Raw genomic sequence first — 12,941 nt, forward strand, 5'->3', positions numbered from 1 at the left:
TATATAAAAAAAAATATAATACAAAAAAATTTCTTTATTTCTTATTTTTTTTAACATTAGCTTATGATTCGAACGATTTTACAATAGTATAATTTTAATAAATGACGAAGTTTTTGTAAAACTTGTATAATAGCTTTAACGATCGACAATCGATTCAAATACGCTCGTATTTTAGCAAGATCTATCTCGCTCAACGATTGAGCCGCAGGTTCGTTCGTTTGTTCGCGTTTGTACAAAGTGCACCCAAGACCACCTGGAGAAAAGTCTGAGAAAAAAAAAACTGTTCCCCGTGCAACCGCCACCGGAAAATACAACCTTCTCCGCTCGTTTTCTCTTCCCTTCCCCCTTCTTCTATCGTACGTACGGGACGACGGCGGCGGAGAAACGTCCAGACACGAGGCGTCGTTATTGCTCCGGTGCTGAGGTCAGTCTACGTGACTGACCAGATATTGCTTGGTACGAGACCGGCGGTACCGCCGTGTGGCCACCACCGTAAACCATTAACCGCCATGAACTCACCACCGGGGCAATAACGTCTCGTCTTCGAGAAGGAGAATATTCGCCCCTTTGGCCCCAACGCGAACTCCTACTTGTGCTCTTTTTTTGCGCGTCTTTTGTATTAATTTTTTCGCCCTCCCTCTTTCTCGCTGAATTCGTGTCGTCGTATATCTTCGCTCTTTTTTACGGGGAATGATAATAAATTGTCAGCGGGTGAGTTGATATACGATATCTTCGACAAATGGTGAACAGAACTTTTCTACGTGACGATCTTTGGGAAAAAGCAATGGTGAATAACAAATGGATGCAACTTGTACATATAAAATTGAGTTTTAAGATTCATATTTAACATTATATAGGTATATTTCAATGAGATACTTATACGTTCATATATATATATATATATATATGCGCAATAGTTGATAGCCTTTTAAGAAGGGGAGAAATAAAGAAGTAGCATATCTCAAAATGTTTCATAATTAAATAGACTCATTTATAAACTTGTATAAATAAGATATCTCTTTAAATTCTTTTAAATAAAAATAGAGTGGTCCTATTTTTTGTGCAGACGAATAAATTTAGAAGTGACCACTTTCCTCAATTAAAAGAATTAAAATTGTTAATTTTTATAGCAATTCTAAGGAGATGGATAATTTACGTCGCGTCTGTTATTATTCCTGAAAAAAGGCTGCAAACGAACCCTGAAATTGACTCTGGTCCCCTTCGCATTTGCGGGGTTACAACCTACGCGTATACTGCCACTTTCCTTTCATTCTTAAGTCTTGGTGAGCGAATTTTCCAGACTGTTCGGCAGGAGAACGTAGGCCGCATTCGCATGAATCCCATTCGTTAGGACACAATGTCGCTTAATTTCCGAAAGCACTTGGCGCGAAAAGCCAAGCGGGTGGCAATTCAATCGTGCTGCGCGCGCTCTATGAAAATGGAGCTTAATTCAAACTCCTCCGTGTCGACAGTACTGGTGGATGAAAACAGCAACAGCGACGACGATGATGACGACGACGACGACGGCGACGACGACGACAACGACGACGGCGACAACGACGACGACAATGATGTCGAAGCGGCGCCGTATCGCTGCTATTCTCATTTCATTCTTACTTCACAGGAATTTTAATAGCAGCGTGTGGCATTCATCGTATTTTATAAACTTGGATTATTATATTTTGATATAACATCTATTTATAATAGAATATCTTAGAAAATGTGAATTATATAGGATAGAAATGATACTAATCTCTAAGACAATTATATTTTAATATTCAATATTGAAAATTAGACAGTTCTGGATAAAATTAGATTTCAATATTAGATACTAAATTATGTCTAATTTTTAATTGATTTAAAAGAAGTTTTAATTATACAAGCTTAATTAATATTGACTGTTAAATATTATCTATCCGTTAATGAATAGATTTTTCTACTGCCACCTTTAACGACATCAAATGTAGTTTTTCTGTATATGAATGTATATATATAGCGTGCGTTGATTAAAATGACTTACCCTGTATATACACATATATGTACGTACATATGTCTAGATACTGTTTTGGAAATTTTTCTCTATCTCGTAAATCTAATTAATTCGTGACATCCCCCGAGATGAAACGAGTGATTTTTAGAGTACCTACAAAGTTGCACGGGGGTGTATCTCAATTGAAAATTGCTTTCGCGCGATCTCGTCGACTATCGGAAAGTCGAGTGGATAAGTCGCTCCTTCTCTCTTCGGGAAGCAGTTTACCCCTCATGGGGTAATTTTCCCCTAGCATTGAGGAATGCGAAAGTCAGCGATTCTTCGTACAGACGATGAAGGAAAGAAAGGAAGAGAGAGAAAGAGGAGAGAAACGCGCGCGCGATATAAGATCGATCTTTCGACGTCACGGAAGACGAAGGAGCATCGCCGTCGACGCTGTGCCGTCGTCGACGAGATGCAGGCCGATCGTCCGCCGGATGGAAACAAAGGATAACGAGGCGCGAAAATCGCTTAACGCGATTGGCCATCGATCCGACGGGGAGACTTATCTCGCCCGTCGTTGCTCACTCGCCGAGCCAATAAAGGAGAGATCCCTCGGCCTTTCCGCGGGATTAAATATCTCGGGGCAATTTACCTCCTTCAATGCTCTCTCCCTTCCGCACCTTTCCGCGTCCTATCCCTCTTCCTTCCTCTCGCGCCCGTTTCTTTTACCCTGATCCGTCTCTTTCTCTCATCTTACGACGCCGACGCCCACGCTGAGAGTTCACGGGCGAGAAACAATCTTGATGCGATACGAGAAGTGGAGAATTCAATTGATCAATCATAAAAAGTTTATGACGCGTAGTGCATTATTGTTATTGATAATAAATATGATAAAAACAATTCGAAGATTTCACGAAATCGCGAAAAGCCATGCTACGATATACTTCCGGATACATAAAGAGAAAGAATAAATCGATGGCTGATTTTTCATTAACAAAGACGCCAATAATATCGAAATTATTACATGAATTAGAAATCTGTTCACGTATTCAAGGATATATTAAAGAGAAATGTACATGGTACATCATTTAAAAATGAATTTTTATAGTTAGTAAAAAACATGGAGTTCCACTAGAGAGAAAATCATACTCTGCAAGTTTAAAGAAATAACAAAGCCAACATGCGTGCAATCGCACGAAACGTCAGTTCATCGTAAAAATCCTACGAACGACTCGAAAAAGAGAAAATCAGATCCGATATAATCTGGCCGATAAAGCACGCTCAGGCCGTTCTATAGAATTTAACGAAGACCTGTTAATTGCCCTTGATGGGAACATCTGAAAAACCGCCCGAGAGAATTTCACTCGCTATAAATTCCACTTGTTTCGCCTCATAAACCTATCGCGCTTTACAAAAGAGGGAGACATTACGAAATCACCGTGATGCATGTACCGATCTTTCGAAAATCTCTCGGGCTTTGCTTGTCGGTGAACGCGACGACTTTTTGCGAGCGCAGTCGATAGTCTACGAACAATGTCAAAGTGGACTTCCTGTGTCGGAGCCGCGGCATATCGAATAGGTGAGGAGAAGGAGGGGAAAGGGCTCGATATTCTTTGTGGCCGTTTTGTCGAGGTGGAAAGGATCTCTCTCTCTCTCTCTCTCTCTCTCTCTCTCTATCTCTCTTTCTCTCCGTCGACCGTTCCTTCGTCCAAGCGGAAAGAAACCGCATCGTCCCTTCCCACGAAAAACTAGATCCTTCGTCCTTACGTTCACGGCATCCAATAAACCAGCAGAAATAAAAGGCTCAAGCTCTCCGCACCATCGTCGACGCCGTCGGGGCATGGAACAAGTAGCGAGGACGCGTTTAGAGGAGCGTTTTAGGTTCTTGCTTATACATCAGAAAAGAAAAATCGCCGCCGCCGCGTTACTGCTGCGGTCTCCCGGAACACCTCCGGAGCAGCGGCTTCCAACGGTGTAACTTCCCTCCCGCGGGTCAATGTTCCGGAACGAACTCCGTAAATATAGTTTCTTGCAAATTTCCTCGCCCCTTTCGCCCCACCTCCCCCTCTTCTCTTTTTCCTCCCTCCGTTCACCCGCTTGTTCTTCTGCCAGTTTCCCGCGTCCGTCCGCCCGCTGGCGTTTACCAAGTAATATTACACGATCGCGCCGAGATATATACGCTGCTCTGCGAACGACTACACACGAGAGAGAAGCTTTTGAATAGATTTTCCGATCTATCGAATTTCCTCTACCGGGACACAAGATCCGTTCGATATCGATGCAATCTCTCCTCCCGCGATATATCGTTACGTTTACGCTAATCGAGAACGCCGGATGTGAATCGATGAATAATGGAGGAAGAAATAAATTGGTTTCTCGATTGCGAATTATGCGTGTGTCTTTATATAAATTAACGTCATAAATATTTATCAACTAAGAGGGAACAATCGGGGAATATAAATTTTGATACCGATTTAAATTATTAAGATTTAAAGTTATATGATGCTTTTAATATCGAAATATTGCCAAATGTATCGAAGAAATCTTTTTAACAAAATTGTACGATTTGTTTATAAATCTGCTTTATTATCGTATTAAAAATGGCAATTTGTAAAAAAGAATGGAGAAGATTGTCCGGAAACCAAATCGAATGCAACAGGAACAAATTAATGATGTTTATAGCGACGCGTTATCGTACCCCCAGATTACGTATTTAAATATCTTTTAGCCGGCTTTGCGTCGATATAGCTGCGAGGTAAAACGGGACGGACGAAGCGAGCGAATGAATGAAAACGAACAGGTAGCTTGCCGCTTGTTGTGAACTCGAGCTGGCGAGCCTGCATCGCTCCGGGTCGTATTTAAACAGATAAATCGACCGACCCACCCACCTGGTCTTTATCCGCGGCCGCTTAAGTGATCCGCGTGGCAAATCTGATCAATCTCTCTCCGAGTTGATATGAATCGCGGAGACATTCATGCTAAATTGATTGGTTGGGCGGATATCTGTAATCCATTGCATAATAATAGACAGATATTCTTGCATTTGCCAAAAAAAAATTATTTAGAGACAATATATTCCTTTTTTTTTTGCCGAAATTTTTTCCGAAAACTTTTTATATAAATATCATTGTTTTTTTTTTTTTTTTTTATTTCAAGACGTACATGTGTTTTATAAATGTTGTGGTCCGATTAGAAATTACTATTTTATTCTTGTACTGAGCGATACAATCTCGCAATCTCTTGGCACTTGGCACCTGACGTGCGCCTTATACACGCGGATTATTCTCGCTTGCGAATCTAATATGAAATACAAGAGAGATATATCCCTTATGCGCGGGCCATGATGCAGGAACGTGCGAGGATACAACGGTACGCCTCGGCATTTATCTGATCGCTAATAACACGTAGAGCGCTATCCCCGTCCGTTACTGGGATGGCACGTGATCTCGCGATCACGTACTCTCGTGCTCCTACGCGCCTTATGAAGCCCAGCCGTACGTGCGCCATCGTATCCTGGTTTATGGGTCATCGAGTCCGGGCGTCATCGCAACCGAGAAATCGCGCCGTGATGGACCCCGTGAATCTCGATCGTAGATCGGTTTCCGCAACCAATTCGTACGGTCGCTCGTAAATCTGCACTCCGTTTATGATGACGTTTCATACGCGAGAGCACAGTCGCTAACTTAATGAGGAAACATAGAAAATTTTCTATAATAATAAAACATTATTGAATTATTATACATTCTTTAAGAATTGCAAATAGACTTTAAAATCAAAATCAGTTCATTGTTCTTTCATTTTGATACCAAAGAGCCTTAAAAAAGCCTTTAGAAAATTCAATTTCAGTTTTTTAGAATACTGTTTTAATAGTTACGTGGTGATATGATAACACAACTATATGATATATTTAGTATGTAAAAACAAGTTTTTATATTACATGGTATACAATTTTTTATATTTTTAGTTAAAATGTTATCTTTTTTTATGGAAAAATAATTTTCTCTTTCTCTCCCACATATATACACATACATAACATATTTTGTTTGAATAGAATCTGTATATTTTATAAAAATCCATTGAAACGAAAAATGTGAACGTAGCAAAATTTTTGTCTACATTACACGAAAAAAATTGTACAGTACAAATTACTGAAAAATACATTACCTTTTACAACATTTTACGTAAAATAAATATATAACAACATTAGGATATTTATTACTATAAAAATTATAAATTCAATTATCTATTTGTTTTATACATCAAAATATTTGAATTATAAAATTACCTTTTGTAGAATATAAAACGTTATATATAATATTGTTGAGCAAAAATATTGTGATTTTTCTTATAAATTAATATGATTCATGTGATTACAAATATTATATTGTAATTTTTACTACAATATTTTCTTCTTATACGAAAGGAGAACAACCGATATGATTTCACGATGTGCAGAGGACAAAAAGATAAATGACCTACATCTATTCGTGCAATATTTCTTACTTCTTTGTGACATAAAGCGATATCGATTGTTCTCGTTTCGCGAGCTACTGATATGATTTTCTTCTAGTTTCCTCAAAGTTCTTTGACGCAATTTTTTCTCGTCTTTGATACGCTTCTTCTTGTCCGTCCGGCATCGCTTTGTATGGGACACTCGGTGCATCTATCTGAGAATACTTTAGACAAAGCTGTATTCTGGGAACATATTTAGATAGTTTGCTAAAAGCTCCTAGAGAGATTAGGTAAGGCTTACTGTTGTGTATGGAGTGCATCACCGCGAGTAACGAGGAGATTAAAGCAGTAATAATATCTCTAACGTAGTCAAGTGCATCTTCGCCTGGATCCTTTAAAGCAAGATATTGGAGCTAATCAGTTCATAAGAGAAACGAGAAATTTTCACAACAATGATATCATGTTAATGACTCAATATAAAAAGAAAAAAGAATTTGCGATTGGGAAAAGAATGATATTCGAAATTTTCATTAACCGCGGATAAAACAAATATCAAATCCTGATAAGAGGAAATTTTTTAAATATATTTATACTTGATTTACGATATTTCTAGTACGGCGTTACAGAAGAAAAGCATTTTTAACGACTAGATAATAATGAACCCACCCTTAATTTTTCTTCTCAGAATTTGATTTGATTAGATAAATGACTGCATAGTGCTGAGTAATGCTGAAAAATCTTAGCATTCTTGAGACAGAACTTTTCACTCTTTAAGTCAACGATTTCTGAGAAAAGGAAAAAGAATACTTTTAAATATTTATGAGTATTTTAAACTGTTGATGCAATCTTCGTGACACGATAGAATACTCTATATATCGGTACAAGTGCCCAAGAAGGTATAGTAAAAGGATCGTATGGGGAGATGGTGTGAGTGCGCACAAACCGCTGTTGAGTATAGTGCGTGGAAGAGGAGGAGGAGGTGGTGGTAGTGTCCAGTTATTGACCGGCGGAAGGAAGGTGTCTCAAGCGTCTCCGATGCTTTCCCCGGCAATTCTGAAACCTTTGGTCACCGCGGCGATTCGATAGTCTCAATGAATTTCGAGATTCAGAGTATATAAAAAATCGTGCTCTGATTACTCCTCAAATAACTAGTTGCATTTTTTCCCTGTTATTTCTCTCGGAGATCAAAATTTTATTTAAAGTAAAATCCATTTTTAGATAAAAAGAAGAAAACTAACTGAAAAATAAGGCTATCTAAAAACATGTAAGGTAAATCAAACATTATATAAAAATGTAAAAAATATTACGAAAATGTGTATATGTATAAAATAATTATTTATTTATTTTCAAATTATTGAATTTTGAAATCGAGAATGGCGAAATTAAAAAAAGAGAGGTTGTAGATACTTATTTATTATATATATATAAATAATTTTAATTATTTGTACGATTATTTGATATTACATATATCGAATATTTTATTCGGAAATTGATATGGGAAATGGTCGTAGAGAATTTTATTAACTAAAAAAAATCCCAGAATATAATGAAAATAACGCTGAATCAAAAGCAGTCATTGAATTACACACATTAAACGATATGAAATTGCACTTGTACTTTTAATACCTCATATTTTTCGCGTTTATATTACTTCATAAATTTAATAGACATTTAGTTAAAATTATTACGTTTATGATGTTATTATATTTGATACTATTGTATCAGATTAAATATGTTACTATCAATTCGATTAATAAAATATATGGATTATTGATAAAGGAATGTTTTTGCAATAATACAAATCTATCTTGAGAATAAAACAAGATTTGTTTTATATTTAGACAAACTATGATCTTATTTCTATGATTATATAAGACTGTAAGGAGCTTTTGTAAATACCATAAATAAAAATAAATAAAAACCTGGGGAATTAATAATGTCCATTTTAACATTTATCTTAATTCTAAATTATAACATTCATTTTTTAATGAAATTAAGTTATAGAAAATAGTATACATTAAAAGAATATGCGTAAATGAAGAAAAGAAGACACATAGAAAAGTATAGAAAAAAAGACAGAAAAAAAAGGGAGAGAGAAATAGCTTAAGAGAAAAAAAATATTGGATGTTAAAAAGCATATAAACATTCAAAGCAAATTAATTATTTAAGTTGGCAAGTTTATATAAGTTTAGTATTTAACAAATACAATATAATGTCAAACGCTATTTCAAAGTACCAATCAGCTTCAGTGATCTTATAAATATAAAGCAACAAATTTTACAAGTAGAATGTGATTCAGGTAAAAGGAATTCTTATATAGAATGGCACGATAAAAAAAGAACTGACTAACGTTGGTGGAATCGGTATCGGTTACGAAATAAAAAGCGTCAGGCGGATAATTTCGCGTGGCGAGTACGGGAGCGCGTTAACGAGATACGGAAGCGCAATTTCAACGTCCTTTCATGCTTCCCGAAGCGACCAGCATGATGCCCCCGGGGGAGCTTCTTCCTTCTAAGAGGACATCCACTCCGCTCCTTTCGCAGCCGTAACGGCGATACCGATTGCCGAGCTCTTCTTCTTCCTTCCTCCTCGATATCCGATCCAATAATCCGATACCGAGCGGCCGCCGAAGCGTGAAATTATGGGCATTGACACGACACTGCGAACTCTTCTCCGCAAGGAGACTCCGTTCGGACGAGACGACGAGTAAGACGAATCGCCGAGAGATCAAACTTTCTCTACCGGATCCGCCGCGCGCAGATACACATTGGGTACAGAGGAACACAACGTTTCTCAATTTTTTCCGCTTGACAGGATACTTTTTCGAGTGGCAAAAATATTCACGCAATATTCAAATCAACAAATATTTGATAATATAATATTTTGTATATAATCGAATTAATCTACATAGATTATTTATAAACTCTGACGGGGCTTACATACACTCCATGTTATTGTTATGCACATGTACAGACTAAAATATACTTGCATCAGTAAACGTAAACGTAAAGAGGCGCAAAATATTTCTGGCTGCTGTGATAGAGTGCGTGTATACATACAATATGTATACATATGTAAATGTATATATACTACATTTACATACGTATATGCGTACATATGTGTATGTGTATAACCACGAGCGCGAAATTACGTATGTATTCATACACACAGTTTCCTTGGTCGTCCAGCAGACGCGGGTGCTGGATAGGTCGACGAGGGATGTAATAATCTGCGTCCGCATTGTCCGTCTTGCCGGGCATGGCCGAGTCCTTTGACATCTCGCAGAGTTTAATTAAACTCGAGCGTATAATAGCTCCCGGACGACGACGACGACGACGACGACGGGGAGGCAGGCAGGCAGGCAGGCAGACCAGGCGAGCGAGCCGTCGTTGTCCGCCGACGTTCGTCGACGCCGTGTTACCCTGCCTGGCATTTCGTAGTCGGCGCCTTGGTTGTTTTGCGGAGGCCCCGTTGGGACGTCTGCCTGTCGTCCCGTCGTCCCACGGAAACGCGAAAGAATCGCCTAGAGATCTCTCTCTGGAGAGAGACGGTTCCGGCGAGTTGTCGATCGAACAAATTTTTTTTTTATCGAATTTTTCCAAGAATTGAATCTCGTCGATCCCGATACAATTCAAATTTTAACACGGTAGACATATAAAGTTCGAGTTTGTTATAATTTTTAATTTGTTTAACCCTTTGTTTTTATGCTTTTTTTTCTTTTTTCTTACTCTCTCTGGACTTTGAAACTTTTTTCGCTTACTTATATAATAACTCTGAAAAGAACTGAAGGGAATCGAAAGGAAAAGAGGATCTGATAAATAATAATACTTATATATATATATATTTTATATATTACGAAATTGAAATTATTTTATTCTCATTTAGAATTAAAAATTAGAAATAGTTAAATCAACCATCAAATCAGCAAGATTTATTCATATAATGATTGCATTAAATCATCTGTACTTTTAGATCTACATTGAAAAATCACAATCCAATCGGCTTCTTATCTACTGCTAAAATCCGAACCTTTCAAAATTTCTTAGATATATATCGATATATATCATTCCTATAATTAAAATATGTCACAAAATAGGAGATCTAAAATCATTAAGATTTTGTTAAGTCTTATCGATTACTGGAAGAATATAGTGGCAACGCGCGTTTTTCTCGGGTCACCTTGTTTAAATTTGATTTCCCTGATATTAAAATGCCTCAAAGGCGTCGATGATGCAAACGCCACCCGTTGCACGCCATTAATTTCGCACGGGAACCGTCTCTTCTCTTGACTATATTCGTGAGCGAAAGGACGAGACGAGGTGGTCGGTCTCCGCCCAAGAAAGCAGCCAGGTATTTTAATTAGCGCAAGTACGTCGCGTTTCATATTTGTACAGGACGAGAGCGCTTTGGCGTTGCGCGACGTAATGAATATTAATTCGCGGAGGACGTTCTCTCTTTCTCTCTCTCTCCCTCTCTCCTTATTTCGCTCGTACTTTCAGAAATATAGGAAAGAATGGCGCGGAAAAGGCCTTCCAGCCGGCCGAAGCGATCACCCCTTTTTTCCCTTTGCCTCTTCGAGATTATTGCTATTCTCTTCTTCCGCCTTTGCCGTTTAATAATTCAAATTGCGCGGGTATTTTGCTGCTGTTGGCTGCTCTCGCCTCTCGCCGGTCTTTACCTAAAGGACAATGTAAAAATGGACAACCGTGTCCCTCAACGAATGGTTGATGCAATAATCGGCTTAATACTCAAGGAAAAAAATTTTGCAATGTATAATATAATAATACGAGAGCATGAAATTAGAAAACAGAGAAGTCAGATTGAGGGTGGCTTGAATAAAAAATTTGTAAAATATTAACGAAAAGCACACGTCGTTCAAGAATAAGCTAAAGAGTCAAAGGAAAGGTACATAATAAGATTGTATAATTATTAGGTATTATTATTATAGTAACACAGTAGAGACCGCGAGAGAAGAAAAACGCCGGAAACACGGTCGAGAAAAGCAGGAAAGTTAATAAAATACGAAAGGCACGGTTGGCAATAAAATTACACAATTTTTGTAACGTTTGAGCGCGATGCGGCATAAAGATAAATCAAGACGGTGAAATCAGAAGAAATGCGAAAATATTTGAAAGCATGTAGATTGAGGCCAACAGAGAGGAAGAGAAAGAAAATAAAAATGCAACGTTGTACTGTAATAAAGTCGCGACAATTTTATAATATTAGTGCAGCGTGTAGTAATAGAGAGACGGAACGAGAGAGAAAAAGAGACAAGGTACAAATAAGAAAAAAGAAAACCGTATGAAAAACAGGAAAGATGAAACTGTCCACGAAACAATGTAAAAATGGTTAAATATACTCAACGAACAAACAATATAATATGTAATTAATTTAAAATTTGGAAAATGAAGGTAACCTTTGCTAAAATATATAGTGCGAATAGAATAATGTAGTTATAAAATCTGAAGAGAAAAATATAGGAAAAGAAAAAACACAATGTACAATACGTCCTCGAATAAAAGTACGAAAAGAGGACTTAATATAATGATAAAATAATAAAAATAAAATATTTAATATAAAAATAAAATATATAAAAACAATAATGTATAAAATAATGTATTAGAAAAAATTTGAAAAATAGAAGAATGAATCTTAATAACACAAAGTAATCGTGCAGTTTCGCGCGAGTAGCTTTCCGCATAACGAGAATGTTGCGTGAATATTTTTTTTCATGTTTCACAAAATGTTCATTGAAAGGTAGATTTTCTATAATTTTAATTGTATTTATACAAACTTAATTATAGTTTTTGTTATTCCAATGCAAAGCCACATAAAATGAAGGATAAAAATAAAACAGATATTTTTATATATTATACAAACTTTTTTCTACAATAGCATTTAATGTGATTTTTTCTTGTATATTATTTTGATTGTTAATAATTTTGATAAAGAATAAACAATAAATTGTATATCATTTGATTTATCTATAATGTTCCTCTCTTTTGGTTATCTTATAAATATATTCTTGTTTCAAAAAATCGGAAAAAACACGTATTATAATCTCTAGTCGAAGACCGCAAAAAATGAAACAACGCGGCAATAAAATCGCGAGGATTCTACAGTATTGCAGCGACCTCGTAATGCAGAGACACAGCGAGTAAAAACGATAAATGAGAGACGCGGGTGCGAAGTGAGATAAAAAATGTAAGAGAATGAAACGGATGCAGGACAATCGCGCGAGCGAGAAAAAAAGGGATACGATCGCGAGAGGGCGGAAGGGGAGGGAGGGTGGAAGTACGGCGAGGACGGAAAGAGAAACATCGCCCTTACGCAAACTATGCGCTCACTCGAAAGATCGTTTCAAGGTTTACGGAAGGCGTATAATCCCGTTTATCGTCCTCGTAAATCCGTGGATATATACTCCTCGGTATTCGTCGCCCACCCATCTCTACTCTCCCTCACCCTTCTCCTTCTCTTCTCTCTCTCCGCACGCACCGCCACCCACCTCTCATGTGTA

The 12,941-nt window shown here is 37.3% G+C and overlaps 1 protein-coding gene across 7 annotated transcripts in view; it reads left to right on the forward strand.

Moving 5' to 3' along the window:
- The window catches only part of LOC115241699 (transcriptional enhancer factor TEF-1), a 174,684-nt gene that overhangs the window by 135,870 nt on the left and 25,873 nt on the right, over positions 1 to 12,941 (forward strand). The gene's annotated exons all lie outside the window — the stretch shown is intronic.

This window comes from Formica exsecta, unplaced genomic scaffold, assembly GCF_003651465.1.
Source record: "Formica exsecta isolate Colony F162 unplaced genomic scaffold, ASM365146v1 scaffold504, whole genome shotgun sequence".
NCBI lineage: Eukaryota > Metazoa > Arthropoda > Insecta > Hymenoptera > Formicidae > Formica > Formica exsecta.